Genomic DNA, 21,318 nt, shown 5'->3' with positions numbered 1-21,318 from the left:
CCCCGCTTCTCGCCCCCTGACAGCTCCCCCAGGACTCCTGCCTCATCCACCCACCCTGCTCCCTGTCCTCTGACCGCCTCACCCCTGACTGTCCCCCACTGCCCCATCCAACCCCTCCTCTCATTCCTGACTGCCCCCCCGGGACCTCTGCCCCATCCAACCACCCCTGCTCCCTGTCCCCTGACCGCCCCCGGAATCCCTGCCCCTGACTGCCCCCCCACAGCCCCATCCAACCCCCCTCTTCTTCCTGACTGCCCCCCCAGAACCCCTGCCCCCATTCAACCACGCTGTTACCCGCCCTCTGACTGCCCCACCCCCATCCACATCCCCACCCCCTGACCACCACCCCAAACTCCTCTATCTTCTATCCAACCCCCCCTACTCCCTGCCCCCTTACCGCACTGCCTGGAGCACCTATGGCTGGCAGCACTACAGCCACATCGCCCAGACCACCAGGACAGGCAGCCGAGGCAGCCATGCCATGGCACAGAACAGCACAGAGCACCAGGTCAGGCTGCGGCTCTGCAGCTGCACTGTTGCCCAGAGGGCTGCGCCGGTGGTGGGGCAAGCTGAGGCTGCAAGGGAGGGGGAACAGCAGGTGAGGGGCCAGGGGCTAGCCTCCCGGCCCAGGAGCTCAGGGGCCGGGCAGCAGGGTCCCGCGGGCCGTAGTTTGCCCACCTCTGATTTAAGGAATAATGTAACTATATTGAAAGTATGCTTTATGGTCTTGGAGTAAAAGTTAGTCACCATGGGATAATATTTTTTTGGTGATGACCCATTCAGACAGAATGGAGTTGTCACCACTCTTTGATTAGCTGGTGGTGTAATGCAAGATTAATTGTCTAGTCTTACTCCATCCCAAGACTATCCATAGAAACCCATCAGAGACAACTGCAAACAATCAAAACCATCTGGAAGTTAAAAAAGGGGGGGCAATGTTTCAATAGAAAGGGGCTCTCCCGGAGACAAAAGACTGTTTCAGTATATCACAGAGTGGGAAGAGACGCTCTGTATTCATTCACTGAGGAAATATCTTGTGGGGCAAGAGTGTTTTCATGAAAGTTTGGATCCTGTTTCCTGTAAAGTCAACCAGCTCTGCAACAGACTGAAATTTTGAGAGAAAACTACTTTATTAGATAGGAAAGGTAACTGTTAGTAAGGGTAGACCCAGGTTCGCATTTTATGACTTTGTTTTGTATTGTAACTATTTGTTTCTACCACTCTGTCTTGTTTCTAGTTGAATCTCTACTCTTTCTAAAATAAAGCTATTTTTGTTTTCGTATAAGTGCTCATAAGTGAGGTGTGTTACACAGGAGTGGTGATTTAACGTCCGACCAGTAAACGGGGGCACATTGCTCCTTTGGGGGCAGAGAATCTGGGATTTCTCTGAGTAGCCAGTGTCAGGAGCTAGATATCACAGGGGAACACTTCAAGGGAACTCGGGGACTCGGGCGCATCTCTTGTTAACCTGCAAGACAGACACAGGGTGGCATAGCCCACAGAAGAGTGGCTGAGTGGCTGAAAGGCTGGTGATGTCACAGAGCTAACACTCAGTTACTACTAGCAAGACTCCCACATGCTGGAGGCAGGGCTAACAAGGTGACTCTCAGTGCCAGGTACCCAGAGAGCCATCACAGACTACTCTACTCACATGCTTAGAGTTAAGAACTTCAATCCTACAGGGTCTAAGCACTATGGCCCTGTTCTGTCCAAAAAAACTAAGCATACACTTAACTTCTTTGATGAATTGGGACCCTAGTGCTCAGAACTATGAAGATCAAGTGTGTGTGTGTGTATTTTATATATATAACATTTAATATATATCAATTAGACATACATATATACACACGTGCATACACATATTTCAGTTTGTTATTCGATAACAAAGAGTCTAATCCTATTCCCTTATTTTTCATTTTTTTATATTACAAGAATGTAAATTAGAAAACATATTGGTTAAAAAGCAATATCATTTATTTTCATGCATGGCTGCAGCATAAATCACATTTTGCAATTCAACCAAGGACAGACAGAGCTGAGTGTTCTTCGATTCCCAAGGTTCATTTTAGTAAGCAGAATGTACTTTGCCCTAACACAGGTGACTGGCTCTTTAGAAAAGAGCTTATAAACAAAAAGCTGTCATGCTGTTGGCAAGGCTGTACACTACAGCAGTATAAATCAGCAGCAAGCCAAAATCATTCTTGTCTATAATTTTTAACTACATTAGAAAAGTGCAAACATAATAAAGAGGAGATTATACATGACAGGTTTATTACTTTTGTTCAGCAACAGTGTATTTAGATTGACAGAAGAATATTTCTATACAATATATATACCTAAAGGGCCCTATCAAATCCAGGTCAATATATTCCACGTGTTTTTAATACTCTGATTTCGTTGTTATTTTTTCTGTAATACTGTATGCTACAATAAGATGTAATACTTGGATTTGTTTTTGTCATATTTTTATCATATGTTACTGTTTTTCACACTTACAGATGAAATTTACTATACTTCACTGGATTTCAAGCTAACTATTGTACCAATATAATTAATTAATTTCAATTATACTTAAGTTGATGTTCTTCACTTGATAGGTATGTGTAACTTTTTACTACTGATTGAAATTTATATGCATGGAAGAAAACACACCCATTAGTCAACAATATTAAAGGGACACTGTCAAAATAAATATATATTTTAAAATATAATAATCTGTGTGACTAAAAATACCGTAAATTTTCCAAAATAAGCCAATTTTTAATAATCTAATTTACCATCTCTGCCCCTTTTTCCTTTTTCATACATACACATAATTTATATTTTGAACCGCAGCAAATTTACAGCACCTGCAGAAGTCCCCCATATCCTCTGTGGTGAAGGCAATTGCATTTAGCTTCTCTGCAATTTCTTCCTTAGTTTCCCCATATTTCTGTTACAGGTACTTACCTGCCCCCCAAGACCGTAGTTTCTGACTGCTTCACAATCTTTAATGTATTTATCCTCACAACATCCCTGTGAGGTAGGAAAGTGCTATTATTCCCATTTGACACATGGGGAATTGACGCACAGAAAGACTAACTAATTTGCCCAAGGTTACAGAGGAAATATCTGGCAGAGCAGGAAACTGAACATGGGTCTTCTGAGACCCAGGCTAGTACCCTTTCTCCCCTTTACTCCCAGCTAGCCTAGCAGACCCACTGATTCTCTCATAGGTTTCCTGATTTGGATATACTTTGAGAATGTTTTTGTGTCTTTGGCTATTTGCTCTTTAAATGCCCTCTTCACCCTCATTTCCATCCTACACTTTACCTGGCATAGTTTATGCTGCATTCTATTGGCTTCACTAGGGCTGGATTTCTGTTTTCTGCAGAATACCTGTTTGGTTTAAATAATCTCCTGAACTACGCCATTTAGCCCTGGTGGGGGGTTTGTTGTTGTTTGTTTTTTCCACCAGCCCATCCTACTTATTTTTTTGGTTAACGGTGTGCATGATTTCTGTGACTTTTTACCTATACTTTTGTAGCCTCCATGCCAAACATAAGGATTTTAATTGCTGTAGTTTTTACTGTAGGGTATTTTTAATTCCCTTCCTCATTGGTAAATCCACTGGCCTAGATTTTGTTATGACTTCTCTCAGCAATGGTGAAATTAATTTTATTGGGGTCATTATTACATAGTCAGTCAACAAGTGTTATATTTTGGACCAACTCCTGTCTGTCAGTTCAGGCTAACTTGCAGGAGGACCCTTGCGTGCACTCAAATCAGTGTTCCAGGAAGCCACCATTTATACAGCTGAGAAATTGCTTCTCTGAACCTTGCCCCATTTTGATATTTGATCAATTTACATCTGTAGCTGAAGTTATCCTTTGCTAGTTTTATTACATTTAGTGCTTGTGTACATGGCAAATTAAATCAACGGAGCTATATCAGTCAGAATTCACACTCCATTATTTCAGTTTAAGTCTGTGTGCACACTCTCTTATTTCAGAGTCTTTACATTGATTTTGTTAAACTGATAAGGAAACAACTTAAGTTATATTGCTATAAAAGCACTGTTATACAAAAATAAGAGTGTCCACACAGAGATTAAAACCAAAATAACTAAGGATGTAAAGTGCAACAGATATTGCTGTTTTGGTTCCATCAACCATATCGATAATGCCTTAATTGCAATCTGATCTCCCTCAACATTATGCATACAATATCCCACTTCTGATCAGGAAGCCTCTGATGAAAGGATAAAAAAACTGGGCATGTTTAGTCTTGAAACAAGACAACTGAGGGTGGGACCTGATAACTGTCTTCAAATATTAAAAAGAGGACAGTAATCAATTGTTCTCCATGTCCACTGAAGGGAGGACAAGAAGTAATGGACTTAATCTGCAGCAAGGGAGAATTAGGTTAGGTATTAGGAAAAAATTTCTAACTATAAAGGTAGTCAAGCTCTGGAATAGACTTCCAACCTCACTGGAGGTTTTTAAGAACAGGTTGGGCAAACATCTGTCAGGGATGATCTACATTTAGTTGGTCCTGACTCAGTACAGGAGGCTGGACTTGACTTCTCAAGGTCCCTTTTTAGCCCCACATTTCTATGATTGCATAACCCTGCTATTATTTGTATGTGGCTTCAGATTTATATCCATAAACATTCTACTGTATGGTCTTTATCACTTAGAAATATTATCTGACTAGATTCTATGGAATCTTTTATAGATAGTGCTACTCCTCTCCCTCTACAGTTTAGTCTGCCCGTCCGGATAGATTATAGTCAAGTATTATAATATCACACTGATTTTTATCATTTAACAATGTTTCAGTCATGCCTATTACTCATACAGGCACCAGTTCAGCAGAGCATGTAAGTGTGTGCTTGAGACCATCCCTACTCAGCAAAGCACTAAAACATGTGCTTAACTACAAGTCAGTGGGACTTAAGCACATGCTGAAAGTTAAATGCATGCTTAAATGTTTTGCTGAATAGTAACTGACTGCTGACTTAGACCTATAACCACGCCCTAACATAGTTTTAAAAAAAATCCTTCTAACCATATTAATCATGGAAAATGTAAGTATACTGCATAAAAAAATCATGGAATACAAAATTAAAACTGAAACATGTAAATACAAATGTATCAAATGTAATATCTTCATTCAACTTACCATTCAGAATTTAGAGAGACAAAAATATTACCAATAAAATGAAAACTGTCCTGAGATTGTATTAATTTATTAGACAGATTTTGCTTTACTGTAACATCATCAGATATGTGATATGAACATGAACATTTTATTTTGTCTATAGTTTGAAAATAACATTTAAAAATGGGTAAAGTCCATTCTTGGGTTTATTCTTCCTCCCACTGATGTCTGAAGAAGCATGATTAGGCCCACTATTTTTAAAACTGTGTTTTATTTAGCTGACATCATTGTTACTAACAACATGACAACAGTTACTCAAAATGCACATGTCTGACTCATGAGTCTACTCTCAGTAAACCACATAGTATGACTTAAATTCAAGCTGCAGGACTGGAAAAACTGAATCAATTCCTTCATAAAGAGAAACAAAAGATGAATTCACAAATATCTGTGCCCCTACTACGGTATGCATATACAGTATAAATACATTGAGGGTAGTCCTCTGGGAAGATAAAACTCATTGACTTCAATAGAAGTAGAGTTAGACCAATGCTGAGTGTCTGAAAATCTTACCTGTACAATTTGATCCTATAATCCCTGTTAAGGAAAAAATTCCCAACAAAGTCAACAGTAGTTTTGTTTGAGTGACAGGTGCAAGTCTGGGTCCCTATAAGAGAATAGGTCAACAATATTTTATGGGTCTAACTTAAATCATCAAAAATACTGAACATTCAAGGATTCATATTCTTATGCCATTTGACTCACTCTGTTGCAGCTCTTACAGTACTCTAGATAACATTGTTTGGAAGATACTCAGAAAAAAGACTGATCCTTTCTGAAGTGTCTTCTCTCTGGAGATATTCAGACTTTTAATCTTATGTTATGCATTTTTTTGCATTGCATCTCAACAAACTAGGATAATAAGTATTATTAACCAAAGATTTCTTGACAAAAGTATTAATATACAAAACTGCTACATGACGTGTGAGTATATATTGCTCTGCACATAACATTACCTAACATAAAGCCACAAAAGCAAGAAGACTGAAAGTGAAGGCATCTAACAGTCCCTATTATCTACTCCTCCACCCAGAGACACACACCTCACCTCTGGCATAACCAGCATATACCTCAGATAACACACCACAACCATAAAACTCTGCCCTTGTAGGAATGCAGCCTTCCAGCATCCCTTCCCTAAGCTCCTCATCACCACTCACAAACCAGCCTTCCTCCAGACTCTCTCCCTACTGTCTTTTCTGCACAGGTCTTTAAAAAACACCATGCACTTATGTTTGGGTAAGGGGGTGTTGGGAGGGAACGGAGCTGTCATGATGGCCACTCAAATTGGTTAGCAAAGCTCCCCCTCTGACAAGAACACTGTTCTTCACCCTACAGGTTTCCCTGCTTGCTTCTTGACTGTCCATTTTAGCTTGAAGTTGTCAGCCATATGAGGTCTTCAGATAATATGGCCTCAATCAGTCTTTCACAGCCATCAGTCAGTCAGAAACCCATACACATTACCCCCACTGAAATGGTGAAAAGTCAGTACCCTCCTTCATATCATGTCCAAGGCCTGATGAGTCATTGGGTAGAATCCTGTACTCACCCTGAGAAGGAGAGGGATTGGATGCCAGTAAGTGCTACATGTCTGACTCCAGTTTTGGGTTTCTTCCTCTGAACCATCAGAAGCTGCAGAGTCCAAGTGGGCCTTGTGGGCTCCTGCAGTTTCTGTGTCACAGAGGCTGCTGGGGACAAGATTTAGTCTAGAGTAGGCTCAAACTTAGAAGCTGATTTTCCTTAATATATGAGGATGTGTGTTGTGAATTGGAGGTCAGGATAAAGCCCTTTCTAGGGTTATCTGGCTCTAGTTCAAGGATCACAAAATGGTATTGCTATTAAGTCACTATTAAAGGCTGAAATCCAAATTTTTCCTCCTTAAATGGCTGGCACTTACCCATTACAACAAGTGACTTTTAAACCATGTTAATTCATTTAAGTATTAATTTGAATAAAAATGATTTTAAATCATCCAGAGCAGAATTCTTTCATTCACACTAGTATGAATCTGAAATAACTCAGAGTCTATCCCCGGAGTAAATCTACACTGATGTACCTAAGAATAAAATCTGGCCTCTTAACTTTCAGACTCCATCTAAACTGATATAATCATTACAAGAAAATAAAACAAAGTACTGAAGAAAGTAAACGAACCCACAGAGGGCATTATTCTCTAAAGCCCTTTTCACATTAGAGCACACACAGTGCTAATTACAGCCATGTTTGAAAACTTATCGAGTCAGTTTTAAGCAGAACTATGTCTGACAACTAATTCCAAACACTTGTAGTGAGCAGACTGTGGATCTCTGATGTGGAGAGGTCAACAGCCCCAGGCCCAGTCTTGCAAATCCATACTCATGTGAAAAGTCTATACTCCCCATTCACAGTCCCATTAGCTTGTCTACACTAGTGCCCTCACCCCAGTCTTCCATTGCCAACCACCAGAGCTAGCTATGGTGAGCTCCAGTGCAGAAAGGACAACAGCAGCTGTGTATGTTTTTGCCACCCATGTTATCTATCCAACTAAGAACAGGCTTAGATTACAGGGTGGTAGAATCACAGGCACCATTGGCATCTCCTGGACACTAGATCTCCTATTGTGGCTAATGCAGTGGTGAGAAATATTAAGAAAAACAGCAGTGGAGATGCAGCCTCTCTCACTTTCTCTTTCCAAAACTTTTAATTAAAAAGTTAACAGTTTCCAACAAACTATCTTAGTGTCTCGGAGGAGAAGGAAACAAATATCCAGTTGAAGCCTGGAACAGAAATGACAACTTAGCGAAGTTTAACAAACAGAAATTACCAGTGACACAAAAAGGCCTGAAGATTAAGCTGTCACTTTGGTGAGCATTGAACGGCTCTGTGGTATTTCTTTGATGTGAGTGACACTTGTGGTTGCCTCTGGATTACAGAAAGTGCAGGGTTGTTGTTTTGTTTTGTTTTGTTTTTAAAGGGGAAGATTTCTACCATCTGGAGAGAAACCGCAGTGTAAGGGGCAGAACTTAGCTCTAAGGAGAGCTGGGAGAAGCTTTTCAAGATTTTGACAACATTTTTTCAGGAGAGCATTCACAAAAGCTCCCAGAGAAACCTGTCCATCTATTTTGACCAGCTGCAGCCCCCTTCCTTTCCTAGAAGCACTGGTGCAATGGGGTGCCCACTGCGGCTGTTCACCCCTTGGCTCTGGTTTGCAGCTGAAATACCAGCACCAACCCTGGCTACAGTGAGACCCTTCCCCAGCTCCCACTCCTCCCTGCTGGAGGGGGACAGGAACCCCCTGGTTCCCACTGCCTCCTGCTTCACCCATTCCACTGTCCCCTGCTGGAGGGGAAGGGCAGTGCCCTCGGCTAATGGCTGGGTACGGGGACTATCCCTAGCTCCCGAGACTGCAACGGGGAAGGTACAAGCAGATCTGCAGCCAAGCTGCCTCTGGTCAGCTCCCCACCCGCGGCCCCCTAGCAGCAGCGCTGGCTACCGAGCGAGCGCACCAAAGCCACCTGGGCTCAGCCTTGAACGCGCTTCTAAGGCGGGCTTAAAGGAGGGAAGGCGCCCTGGTAAACTGAGGTGACCGCTCAGGTGGATTTCACACCGCTGGGGCCACCACGGGGCTTCTCAACCGGGCTGCGAGCGCCCCTGTCTCCCGTCCTCTCTGCGGTGCTCTGAATACGGCATTTCAGTACAGCAGAAACTGACGTGTGCATAGAAAAAATTAGCCGACCCCTGCCAACGGGTATAGTAATCTATTAAATGCACCATCTATATGGAGATCATACAGGTACCGGTCAGCTGCCAAAGGGTAAATATGAGACACTTGCAGTGTCAATATCACCTTAGTGCTTTACTCTATTCTCTGCCCGCAAACAAACGCAGGGGAGAGCATCAGTCATTTTCTTTCCAGAGTTCAAAATTTCCTCATCAAGGTATTAAGTCTCGGCTTAATCATCGACACGATGACAAATCCCCCGGAGTCAGAGAATACTTGTGCCAACTTTCCAGACATTGCTATTTCTCTTCCTCTACAGCAGACTTCTCATAAGTGAGTAACTTCACCACAAGATTTAAAACAAAAACAAACAAACAAACATTGAAGCCTGAAAGAAGATTGCTGCAGACTCATGCTTTCCAAATGCAGACTGGGCAGTTTGCAGAAAAACGCCAGATAATGTATAGGACTGGAGCTGAGAACCAGGATAAAGTCCCTTACAGTGGGGATGAGACATGGGAATAATATTTGACACTAGGCATGAATAAAATTTAAACGCATATGTTTGTTGGAGAGCTGACAAAAACAGAGCGTTGAAGGGTCTTACATATAATTGTTGGGTGTGTATACATAGCCCAACTTCAGCATTTATATTTACACACACTCACACACACACTATAAAACAACGAATATATATTACAACTACACTTAAAATAAACTATAACTAATGAAGACTTAATTGCCTGCATATGCACACACAGTATTTATGAGACAGCATTCCTCATGTCATTCATTCACCCGGTTCTTATTCTTCCCTAAAGTCTCCTTAGGTCTAAAGTTTACACTAGTTACTAGTTGACAAACTACCAAGCCTTTGCTTTGCCTGTAGGATTTCATGAGCCTCGTCTCTTGTCAATTAACCCTTCGCCTCCTCCTGCAAATAAATCTCACCCCCATCTATGGTCAGATTAAAGCAGCCACCGCCCCTTTCATTTTTACACATTGTCGTTCTACTATACATACAGCCAGATTCCTTGTGGGAAGTTGTACTCTGCCCACCTCTCAGCTGATAAGTAAAGCACACTCTACCTTTCCCTCTGAAACACACTTCCCCATGAAGAAGGAGAGGGGGAAAGTGTGTATACAAAACAGTTTAGACTCCACAGGATTGCTGCTGCTGCCGTGGTGTTTTTGCTAACGTGCGTCTCTTAGCTTGGTTTGATGGTAGGTCAGCTTTTACTTTTCTGTGCGTGCGCCTGCAAGCAAAGTTCCTATGGCAGCATCCACTTACCAGGTAACCAGGTTTTCCACAACAAAGCCCAAGGTGCATATTCCTTCTCCAGGCAGAGCCTGTCTCTCCTCTAAGCAAGAATGACAGCAACTACTTGCAAGGAGAGAGCCGAATAAAGAAAAGCAACTTTGGTTCCCTTCAAACACACTTGAGAGAGGCTATCCACTTGAGCACGAACAGTTTCCATCAGGGCTCGGGAAGACACATACAAAGAGAGGAGTGGGGAAAGTTGCTTTTTCTTTTCTTGGGGGGAATCTGGTTTTACAACTTGAGGGGCTCGCCTCTCACTGCCGGGTCCCGCAGTCAGTGTCCGTAGGTGAGGAAGATGAAGTTGACTTGTTTGATGATGACCTTGCTAGCTCACTGCTGTAATTTTGTTCCTGTGATGGGAGAGGTGCTGTCTGTCCAGGCTTGTCTGGGGAAGAAGGGGGTCCGGGCTGCAAGCGCCAGGAATTGGGCGGCCCGTGCTCTCCGCTGGTTGTATCAGTGCTGTGTGGACAGGGGGGTTGCAGTACAGGGAAGGAGGCGGGGGGTGAATGCTTAAGGGCCGCCAGCCAGCAGCCGCCCGAGTGCCAGAGCCTAGGAGGGGAGGGAGGGGGCAAGGGGGCGGGTAACTCCTGGTCAGCCGGTTGGCTAATTCAAAGGCAGAGTGTGTCTCTCCCCCTCGGCACTCACTCTGACTCACACACGGGGAGACTGGGAAAGAGAAACTAGGCGACTGACAGGCTGGTGCCACTTCCCTGCCTTCCTGGGCATTCTTTATAGTTGTACTTGATTTAGTGTGAATAAGGGTAGAGCTGTTTCCATGTAATCCCCCTGCACTGCTTCCTGGTTCTGGAAACATTGAGAGAGAACATGGAAAGCCCAGTAACCCCACAGAAAGGACCAGACAAATAGGTAGGCTGGTTTCTGACCACCCCTCCCAAAAGAGTTCAGGGGTATTTGCCCAGTGTTTTGGTTCAGCCCATTAAAGAACTAAATCCATCTGTAAAATGTGATTCTGGTTCAGATTCTCAATGGAGCCAGGATATTGGATCAAATCCTCTTCCTATTATACTGCATATCCACAGCCATACACTGTGCTCAATTCTCTTCTAGGGTTAGCCAGTGGAACCAGGCGGATGGGTGCTATGGAGGGCAGAGCAGGCAAACACAGCTTAGGAAGTGGACAAAGCCATCCTGGGGTGTAGGTGTAGTGTCAGTCTATAGTAGGGCCTGCCTACACCAGGATAATAGACATACTGACACATCAGCATGAACACATACTTCTAACACCTGTTAAAATGCAATTTGCCTTGCCTTCATTAGGCTTTTAAAACCTGTTATCTAATGTTTTTTTAAAATACACTTTTTATCCTAGTATAGGTAACTCCTTAGAGAAGCATGAAATAAGCTGCTGTGGATCCTGGGGCAGTACATCAGAGCAGAAGCCCCAGGGGATAACAATCATGCATTCTGTGATGGGATCTGCTCTAAATATAATCGCAAGAAAGGTTAGCTGTGGTACTGTAGATGCAGCTGCCTCCACAGACAATGGAGATTGTAAATTCTGCACCTACAGGGGTGAATCAAGCCCATTAATGTGTGAAGAACTACAGAGCCCTGTGATAAATTGTATTGGTCAGGTGCTTATGGTCTCCTCCTATGAACTATGGCCACTAAATATATCACCACCAGTACACTGCCCACTACTCAATCTTCACCAGGGCTACTTCTAACATTCCAAACTGCTGAGCAGCTGCCAACACCTGCCTTTAAAAAATAAATCCTGGAGAAATGTTTCCTTTTCCCCCAAAAGGTGGAGTTTGCCCCCCAAATTACACTGGCTTGAGGCCCCAGACAACGTACAATCTTGTACCAGAGATAGGTTTAAGCTTTAATACATCACAGTGTTTCATAGACAGAAAGAGGAGCATTACGCTTTTGGAAAGAGGAGATGGCCAGATTTCCAATGGGACACACAATATTTGCTTGGAGTCCTAGAAGTCTTTAAACCATGATTTGAGGACTTCAATGGCTCAGACACAGGTTTGATAGAGGAGTGGGTGAGATTCTGTGGCCTGCGTTGTGCAGGAGGTCAGACTAGATGATTATAATGGTCCCTTCTGACCTTAAAGTCTATGATTAAGTTACAGAGATATCGGACCTTAGCAGCACAGCATAACTAAGTATGAAAACACTAATTCAGAACTTTTAAGAGGGTTGGTTGATTAAAAATGTATGTTCTAATTTTTATCTCTTAGGCCTGGAGAGGCAATTAGAATAATGGGGGTGAAATCTTTGCTCCATTGAAGTCCCTGGGAGTTTTGCCATTGACTTTAGTGGGGCTAGGGTTTCACCAATGGTACCTAAAGGCTTGATCCTACACCCACTGAAGGCAGTGGGAGTGCTGCTATTGACATCAGAGGGTGTAGGATTGGGACCTAACGCAGCCTGGATTTAAAAGCAGAGGTTTTAAGAAAAACAGTGTAAGAGTAGCCACTGGAGTCAGTGGATAAAGATCCTGTCACTTGATTGGGAAGTTAATTGTTTATAACTGTTTATAACCCTGATGTGAATGAGACTAGGAAAGTTCAGTCTCTTTTGCCAGCACTCCTAAGCCTCACCCCTTTTTCACCTTTTAATGGCCATGGAAGAGCCCTATAGTAACTCCCACAGACTGTGCGCCTGTGGGAGGGGAGACTGACTCTTCTGAAAACCAGGAATAGCAGCACATAGAAGGTTTGAGTTCCCTATAGGTAGCTCTGCCACTCACTTCCTAAGGGGACGGAATGGAGGGGATGTTAAAACACATTAGTATCTGGACAATCTTTCATTTGAAAGAGTTAACTTACCACTGAATCAGTGTCTATCTCCTTCTGGGGCTTGCCCAGCAGGAAGTCATGCATAGTTTGTACTCTGCAAGAGTTGTGTGTGCTACTGCTTGTATGTACTGTGCACTCATCACCTTATACTATCACTGAAGTAATAGCATAGGAACAGGGCCTCAGGAGGAGCAGCTCCATGCTATGCATAAAACACTGAGTTGCCTTCATTGAGCCTTGAGCCTATAGCTTGTGAGACCTAATTAGAGCTAAAGCTCTTTTTCCATTAGTCTGGCCTTATTTTGACTTCTGTATATTAATTTAAAGAAGCCTGGAAATGTACAAGAGGAGAATGTACTTTTCCATACTATTTTCTTTAAGCTTCCTGGGTCCGTGCAAATTTACTGAAGATATTGATGCATCAAGAGTTCCCATAAACTTACATTGTTATCCAGTCTACTTACTGCTAAGTATATGGATGCCCCAGCAGTGAGTGGATTAGCTCTTAAGTGTAACTGCCATATAGGACATTTGTGGTTTTATGCAAAAAGTATTTGTAAGATATGCTTCACTTCAAAACCACATTAAAACCATGAACAATTCAAGGAGAATTTATAGCTTATATAGAAGAACTTTGGGGGGGGACGGAACAACAAATATTTTACAGTATCTACTATGTTGACTATATTTGTATTGATATCATATGCAAGAATTTTCCATTAAGTTATATTTTTATTGGATCCCATCACTAAGAATTCATGAGGTTTATCCCTGGACTTACATTGGAGCCAGTACAAATTTGTTTATTATAGATTTATACAATGAACTAACTTATTAATAAGGAAATTTGCCAGATAAAGACTAAGATAACTTTAAATTAATGACTCAAACCTACAAAAGCAATGGAACACACACTTTAACCGATAAGGGGTACCATGTCAAACTCCAATGACAGAGCATCACCTTAAAGGGACACTGACACTGTCTTGCATCCGACGAAGTGGGTATTCACCCACGAAAGTTCATGCTGCAAAACGTCTGTTAGTCTATAAAGTGCCACAGGATTCTTTGCTGCTTTTACAGATCCAGACTAACACAGCTACCCCTCTGATACTTGACAAGACTGTCAGGAACCAAATCTGACCTCCTTAAAAAGCTACTGTCTGTTTTAAAGTGTCTCCATATATGGAAAATAAAGTATCACTCCTTCAAACCAAAGAGTCAATGGAGCCTGATTTTCGGATGCTGACATGAATCTATTAGCACTACTCTCAGTGGGTTTTCAAGCACTATGATTTACTACTTGCACTGCGGTAGCATGCAAATGCATCATCAAGGATTGAGGCCTCATTGTGATAGACACTGTATAAACACACAGGAAGAGATGGCCCCTGACCCAAAGAGATTACAATCTCATTTGAAGCAAGATGGAATGTGTCACTATTCCACATCGCACTCAAAGACTGGCTTAAATTTCCAATGTATTGCACAAGCCATTTAAGTTAGTTGAAAACTAACCAAATTAGACACGTTAGCAAATCTACATGTAAACATATCCAGAATGCTTTAACTGCTGAACAGCCAACAATCTAGTCAGTCAGGTCCAGTTTAAAGCCAATATTTAGTATATGTGCCGTTACTGTAGATGTGCATATGGGAGAAGCCATGCTATTTGATTCATTTTATTTATTAGGGTATTACACACAACTATTGGGAGACTGAAATGGCTTAATGTAGTCTTTCAGAAAACTAGCCTCTTGTCTAGCAGACCAGATACATTTTCTCCATAGTAACATTTTCTCTCCCTTATTGAGAACCCATACCTAATAAGACAGCTTTAATAGAAATAAAAATAGAATCTATGTGAGTATCCATGAACTCATTTAGTTGCCCCACTAAGACATGGCATCATGGTGTGCGGATGCTGAAAACAAAGTCTCAAAGCTTTAGGGCCAGACCATGCTCTCAAGTTTAGACCTTCAGACCTAGAAAAATCTTTTTGTTAGGTGCCCCATGTTGAAAATTGTAATTAGATGCTGTAAGAGGGTGCACTGACCCTTTCGATAAGGCTCTAGTCTACAGCTGGTCAAAAACAGTACCATTTTAAGAAGGAACATGATGAGGTGGTGAATTATTTTTGTTGAATTCTTTTGTCCAAACTGAAGATTTTATTTTTGACTTCTGTTACCCTGGAAAGGGCAAAGCTTAGTTTAGCCAGAGAGAAACTGGCAAAGGAGACACGGAGAAAGTGGCTACATCACCAGAGGACCAGGTAAAAGATGTGTGATGGATGGCTTAGGGTTAGCTGGCTTTTCATGCCTGTGTGCTGTTCTTACAATGTAATACAGGGGTAAGTCTGAACATTCTGCTCTCAAAGCTGGAAAAAAACTTCGCTTATTCTTTCAGATGTTTGTGGCACCTTGTCCAAAAACAATCTTGATAGCTGATTCAAAAGTCTAATTCTTTAATTTTATCTCTGATCTTATCTTCTGTTTCAATAGTAGTAGTCATGTAACTGATACAATGTACATTAACTAAGGTGAAATGATAAAAGAGACTGAAGTGCACCCTATGTAAAATAAGGAATAGCAGATTTCCAGGATTAAAGTTAAATCCATTCCAAAATGCTGCAGTTGCATTCCCCAGTTTTCAGTGGGAAAGCAAGTCTTGTGTCTCACCACAGGAAACAGACTGAAACGCTTGAGAGGAGCATATATGCAAATGCATCTTTCTCCCCATTGTTTGTCGTTCCAGCAGCTTTCAACCAGAAACCTCTTCCTGTTCCTTGAACGTAGATGTTTAACACCTAGATGTGGCAGGACTGGAGGGAACCAAAGCTCTTTATTCAACTTGACTGTGGTCAGTTTTCAGCTAAGAGCTAGTCCTACAAACGGGGCATGCTTAGATGCGAGTTCTTGGGTCAAGGTCTTGTTCTTCAGCTTGATAAGTGCTAGCCAAAGCCTGTACCTTTGACTCAGTCCTTATGTTAAATCAATGAGAGTTTTCCATGAATAATTACAGAGTAAGGGCTACAGAATTTGGATCGCTAATTTTATTCTCCATCTACTTGGCCAAATTTTACAAACAATACCATCATAAAGAGTCTTATTTGCTATGTAACCACCACCATCTCCCTCCTTCCCCCTTACAGTACAACCACTCTATTTCAGAATACCTCTGTAAGATTTCTAAATTTCTTATCACCATCAACAAAGCCAGCTTCTTTTCCCTTCCACTCATGTGCAAGCCTAATTTTGAAGTCACCAAAACAACAGAACACACCAGTGGAAGCTAAGACACATGCATTTAGAACTCAACGTGACAGAAAGCTGTGTTAGAAAACAAATGAAAAAACCCACACATTTTTATAGCACTTTCATACTGAAGCACTTAAAGTACTCGACAAATTATGAGCTTGATTCTGCAGTGTTCTTATTCAGAAAACACTTCTGCTAACACATAGGAATCAGAGCATTAAAATTCAGGTCTATTATCTATTATACACAAACATACAGAGGAATCTCTTCAACAAAATGTAGTTGCCTTTGGGGGAAAAACACAACAGCCGCTTAACAGTATACAGTGACACTATGAGACCTTTTAGGGACAGGAAGTTAAGAATACTCTACTCAACTGAAATTGCAGGGGATTTTTAGATTCATGGAATGAACACCTCAGTTCCTACAAAAGTTTGATCAGATCTCTAATGACCACGGGTGTCAATCATTTCAGTTATAAATCTCATATAAAGACACAGGAATAACAAAATACAGTTGACAGGAGAGCTAATGCAATACTCTTTGGGGGACCAAAAGTTAATTTTTTAATACACAAGCTTTCAGACCTCAAGGTATGAGCACCAAGTGTATTTTCAAATAGGAGAAAGAAGATAGGGAGACCAAAATTTGGTCTAGACTCAATCTGTGTGTCTAAACATAAGTAGGGTTAGACCTGGTCTATACCACAAAGTTTGGTTGACATAAGCTGCCTTGCATTGACCTAGTTGTGCATGTGTCTATACTTAAAATGTGTCTCTCTACAACATAAGAACCTCACTGTGGTGACGCAGTAACACTCCCTGTCCAAACAGCAATGAGCTATGGTTGATGTACTGCAGTCAATGCAGTCCAAGTGTAGACACTGCATTATCTATTTCGACCCTAATCATCCATCAGCAGCTGTTCCACAATGCCTGACACTGGCCGCTCTGTTTACAGTCATGAACTTCACTTCCCAGGGCTCACAGAAACCACAAGCCCATCTTCCCCCTCCCTTAAAACCCTGCAAATTTTTGAAATGGCTTTTCCTGATTGCCCAACTTGGCAAGCACATCTAGCAGCTCTCCATTGTTGTGTGCAACTGGCCAGCCAATGATGCCAGCTACATGCTCTAAACGCATTCTGGGCTGGAGTAGACAGGAGATATTGGATCTCCTGGGCCTGTGGGGAGAACAGCTATGGATCAGCCATAGAAATATGGACATCTATGGGAGAAGCAAGAGAGGGGTGTAGCAGGGTGAGCACCCGCTCCGGCCCTGGAGGGGTTGGAAAAGCCCTGCAGAGGGCTGGGGTTGGGCAAGTGTAGCAGGGTGACCCCCTGCTTCGGCCCAGAGAGGTTTAAAAGTGGCCTGGCAGGGCTTGAGAGCGGCAGTTCTCAAGACTGGGCTAATGGAGGAAGTGGCTGCAGGTGAGGCCACGCCCCAAACTGAACCACAGCTGGCCCCTATAAAAGGCCAGGGAGCCAAAGGCAAACAGTCTCTCTCTGCCTTCAGAGGGAGATGGGCCTGGCTGCTTAGGAGCTAAGTACCTAGGGTGAAGCAGGGCTGGGGAAAGGCTGAGGAGCTCTAGCCAGGAAAGCCCCAGGCTGTGGCCTAGCACAAAGCCAACGGGTACTGGGGGTTGCAGAGGGCAGCCCAGGGGTAGGCCAAAGCAGCAGGTCCAAACCCAACCCTGCCAATGATGAATAGGCTGATACTGCAGTCTGCCCCAGGGTGTGGGGCTAGACAATGACTGACAGTAGCCACATACTGAGGCAAGGTAGGGATAGAGGGTGGGGGTTCCCTGAGACAAAAGGGGAAGCCCAGAGTGAAAAGGGGTTACTGCCAGGGGGCAGCACCCCGGAGAAAAGGGGCACCGGGTCCAGGGAGGGACACGGGGGCCTGAGAACAGGTGGATCACCAGCCTGCAGAGGGCGCTCCAGTGCTGAACAAAGCTAATTCCCAGAGTAACCAGCAGGAGGCGCCGCAGGGGTGAGTCGACCCATTTACAGCAAGGTAAAACCCTGGCTGATTGGAGAGCAGAGTTAGGCAGGGGAGCATGTGGAACAGTTTATGTACACAAGGATTGCATTGAATCCTTGAGAGATCTTAATTAAATTTTCATGGAGGTACTCTGCAATCCTCTCCCAAAGGATCCTAGGGATGGCAGCCTTATTTTTTCCACTGCAGTAGAACACTTTCTCACACCAGTGCCTGGTGACTTTGGCAGGCACCATTGCTGTGAACAGGCTAGGGGCATACAGGCCTGGGCAACTTTGGGATGCAAGCAGCAGCTGTGATCTGTGCCTTTGTTACCCTGAGAAGTGAGATATCAGTAAAATCACCCCTGGCCAGGGAAAATGGTGCCAGTATTCAGTGCCATTGCCCTAGATTCAGTTTCATGTAACTGAGCAATTTCCTCATTTCTCTCACCCCGAGGGGCCATTCTCACCATGACTGGTGCTGTGCACAAGTACTCTGAAGCAGAAGTGTCTTAAGCATGTCTGGTTTAAAACTTTGGGAGCAAGGGAAGGGAGTTCAGAACCGTAACATTTGCTTTCCATTGTGACTATTCTGACAATGGTACCACTGTGTGTTTTATTTGTAGCTGCAGGCTTGAGGGTTCTCCCTCCACACCCATGGAATGCCTGAGCCTGATAAGGAGGAGAGAGAGGATGAGATGTTCAGCTAGAGCCTGCAAGCCAGTGCTGCATCAGACCGTAAGCAGAGGGCCTGGAGGGTGAATATTTCAAGCTGCTTGGAGAAGGAAAGAGTGAACAGGAGAAAGTCCCAGCAGGACAAGGAGAGGGAGATGCACTAGGGGGATTCTCTGACAGTAAACACTGATGCTGCACATTTTTGTGGACCTATAGGTACACAAATCATAGGCTTGTCTCCCTTTGCATTCCATAGAGTGCTGCACTTTAGCACCTCCAAACCCTCCCCTGTCTCTACATTCCTCAGGGCACCAGAGGCTGCATCTTTACCCCTACCACTCAACAGCAGGAGATAGTAAGGACAACCACAGCTTCGCATACACTGACCTGAGAGCGCCACGGTTGCTGTACATGTAGTCAAAATGAATATGAATGTTCTTTCCTTTTGTCAATAAACTAATGGATCAGAACTTAGGTTTTTAATGTATTTGCTGTTAAATTGCACAGACTTTTCCCACTGGTTTTGTTACTCAATAAAATTCTACACTTTGGAACATAATTCATCTTTATTAATTCACAATGTATGCTGCAGAATGCCTAGCAGTGCTGAAAGCACCCACTTACTTGTTTTTGTACTGTGTGACAGAACTCATAGGATTAGTGATGAACAGTATAATAGTTATAAACATACAGCAAGGACCAGAAAATTAATAGACGCACTGACAGTGTTATATACACAGGTGCACACCAAGCACCATATAATTCCTAACAAGCCCCAAAACTACAAGGCCAGGTACAGCACAGTTCACAATGTATTACTGTGGCTCACTGTTAACATACTCTTTCAAAGCCTCCCTCAGCCATATAGCTCTGTGCTGAGCTCTTCTAACAGCCTTTGTGTCTGGCTGTTCAAACTTAGCAGGACAACTGCCCCACCCCCAGCCCAGCAGCAACATTCCCCCTTTGCCTCACAGATATTATGCAGAACACAGCAGGCTGCTATAATCATTAGGATATTTTTCTCACAGAGATCTAGTCTTATGAGTACACAATGTCATGGTCCCTTCAATCTACCAGAAGGACATTCAACTGTCATCCTGCACCAGCTGAGGCTGTAGTTGAATCTTCCCTTGATGCTGTCAAGGTGGCCTGTGCACAGCTTCATGAGCCAAGAGAGCAAGGAATAGTCAGGTCCCCCAGGATCTCTACTGGCATTTCAACATTCTTTCCTAACCAGCGGATTACCACGGGCAAAGTCCCTGCTTGCAGTTTTCTGAACAGTCCTGTGTTCTTAGAGACACAAGTGTCATGCATCTTCCCTGACCAGCCAACACTGATGTCAGCGAAGCATCCCTGTTGGTCCTCCAGCACTTGTATAACCATGGAAAAGTAGCTTTTTCTGTTAGATGCTCTGGGGCAAGGTGGGCTGGTGCCTAGGATACGCATGACATCTATCACACCAGCACAGTTCGGGAATCCAATTGCTGCAAATCCATCCACTATGTCCTGCACTTTGCTGAAAGTCAGAGTCTTGTGTAGCAGGAGATTAATAATGGCCCTGCAAACTTACATGACAACAGCCCCCACAGTGGACTTTCCAACTCCAAAATGATTTCCCATGTGCTGGTAGCAATCCGGTATCACAAGTTTCCACAGTGTGAATGCCACTTATTTAACCATTGCCAGTGTTGCCTTCATTCTAGTGTCCCTGCACTAGGGCTAAGGTGAGCTCGGCACACAGATTCCATGAATGTGGCCTCTCTCATCCAAAAGTTGTGTAGCCACTGCTCATCATACCAAACCTGCATTACGATGTGATACCATCAGTCAGTGGTGGTTTCTCAAGCCCGGAAGTGGTGCTCCACCATCTGCATCTTTTCCATGAACTTCACCAACAACCTTAAATTGTTTTTTGCTATATCCCACACCTATCTGTCCTCCATGAAATTGTCCTCTTCCTCACTGATGTGGTTCTTCTTGCAGCACTGGAAATGCTGGAGTATGGTGCAGCCTTGCTTGCAACGCTCATGACAATAGTGCAGAGCTGTGCAGGATCCAGGTTTCTGTCAGAAACGGTGGACAGAGAGGAGGCCATGCAGGTTCATGGGATTTTTTAAAAAGGCACAAAAGTTATAGGTTGACTTTATGGTATGGAGAAAGTTGCATGTCAGGAACTTTACACCTTTCTCCCAGTCACCCCTGTTTCTGCCTCACCATGCATTGACAAAACTTCCCGAAAGACAGTGCACTGGATGGTGGTGAGCTGTACACTGGAATATCTACCTATGGTGCACCACACTGTGCAAGCACTCCTGGTGAGTACACACAGAACTGACACAAGGAGCCAAGCATGCACATGCACAAGTGATATACCAAGTGCAATACATTTATGCCAACATAAATTGTGT

At 43.3% G+C, this 21,318-nt stretch overlaps 1 protein-coding gene across 5 annotated transcripts in view; it reads right to left on the bottom strand.

The window, feature by feature from the left end:
* The window catches only part of GLIS3 (GLIS family zinc finger 3), a 306,985-nt gene that overhangs the window by 244,023 nt on the left and 41,644 nt on the right, over positions 1-21,318 (bottom strand). Inside the window, exon 1 of one of the 5 annotated variants that reach the window (XM_039542759.1) lies at positions 10,194-10,668. The exons of the other annotated variants lie outside the window; for them this stretch is intronic. The gene's annotated coding sequence lies outside the window, so the exon portion shown is untranslated. Of the gene's footprint in view, positions 1-10,193; positions 10,669-21,318 lie in introns of those variants that run through there. 5 annotated transcript variants of the gene reach the window in all.

Source organism: Mauremys reevesii, linkage group 6, assembly GCF_016161935.1.
Source record: "Mauremys reevesii isolate NIE-2019 linkage group 6, ASM1616193v1, whole genome shotgun sequence".
Lineage (NCBI taxonomy): Eukaryota > Metazoa > Chordata > Testudines > Geoemydidae > Mauremys > Mauremys reevesii.
The sequence above is the reverse complement of the archived record's forward strand: the minus strand, read 5'-3'. Positions and strand labels throughout refer to the sequence as shown.